This window comes from Arachis ipaensis, chromosome B03, assembly GCF_000816755.2.
Source record: "Arachis ipaensis cultivar K30076 chromosome B03, Araip1.1, whole genome shotgun sequence".
Classification (NCBI taxonomy): Eukaryota; Viridiplantae; Streptophyta; class Magnoliopsida; order Fabales; family Fabaceae; genus Arachis; species Arachis ipaensis.
This window is the reverse complement of record NC_029787.2, coordinates 16,477,885-16,479,517: the sequence shown is the minus strand read 5'-3', so window position 1 is coordinate 16,479,517 and position 1,633 is coordinate 16,477,885.

Sequence of the window (1,633 nt, the reverse complement as noted above, 5' to 3'; positions counted from 1 at the left end):
TTATCAAATTAAACTATATATATTATATACTTTTTAAATATAATTTTTATTAATGTAAAATGATTGTACACTCGAATGCCTTTTTAATGTCACAGTATCAAAAAATGGAAAATTCACAAATACAGTTATTACTGTATTCTTTCACTGCATAACTCTGCAGGTCATCTTGATCATAGAAATGCTGCATCCTGCATGTGGTTTCTATTATTCATATAACATAATAAAAACATAAAATTAACCAAATTCGACTAAAATAGTAAAATGTCAATGTCTATATTTTTCGTTTAATTCGAAATATGATTGTGTATATATAATTATATATACAGGTTGGAGGCCAATAATTGAGCACGGAAATACAGTAACGGCAGCTAACAACGAAGTGTCACTTTAGACGGCGACTTCTCCATCTCCGAATCTAGTCTCCTGTTTGTTTACGTAATTAATCTCATTTTTCTTTCATTTATTTACGACTCTAATATTCATGTGATTCGTTAATTATCTCCACATATAGTAAGGTCCCCATTCTAAATTAAAATCGCCAGTGCCTGTTACGGTCCCAATCCACTTAATGGCATTGGATTTTTGTGGTATGCTAGTTTTGTTTCAGCATGAGAGAGATTGTATTAAAAAATATTAATATCATTTGGTATTATTATAAACCACACTTAGCTTTTTTTTTTTTTTCTTTTCAAAAATCCTAAGAAAAAAGAAAAATACACGCATAAGTAACTCTCTTCCTATTCGAACAGACAATTTGTTGAAGATTATCTATGGAGTGAATCATACACATGATTAATTAGTATTGGTTTTAGCACCATAATGAGTTAAATATCTTATTGTCAAGGATGATCTCCTAAATTTTAGTGACAAGATCATAATCTTTATATTTGTTGAGATAATACAGATTTTAAAATTGAGTAAAGTATTATTTTTGTCTTTAATGTTTGGGTAAGTTTTAAAATTGTCTCTAACATTTAAATCATTCTATTTAAGTTCATAACATTTTAAAATTGACTCAATATTGTTCTTCAGTTAAGAATCTGTTAACATAATTGACAACAGATCAAAATTGAGACGATTTTAAAACGTTAAAGACTTAAATAGAATGAAAACGTTGGGAACAAAAATAATACATAGAAATAAATTTTAATTTTATCTTTCAATAATATCAATTTTTTACTGTACATAGTATATATTCAATTATTTTTTAATCACATCTAAGTATAAATTACACTTAATCACATTATTTTTATTCTAAATAAATTTATTTTTTTATAATTTTACTCTTAAAGATTTTTAGTTATCATAAAATATTTGTAGAATGACTAGTATATAAATTTGCAGAAAAGAAAAAAATAATATATATACAATAAAATATAAATTATATCTTTTGTCTCTAATATATCAAAATTCTTTAAAATTATAAAAAAATAAATTTATTTTTTATTAAGAGTAAAATTAAATAATTTCAATAATTTTAATTTTGAATAAATTTGGAAAAATAATTATGGTAATAATAACAACTAATTAAATTACGTCGTGTAATTATTATGATTCGGTTGCACGCATCAATTGTTATATTGTATTGTAATATTATAAGTTATAACTTACATACCTCTTACAATTAGTGAAA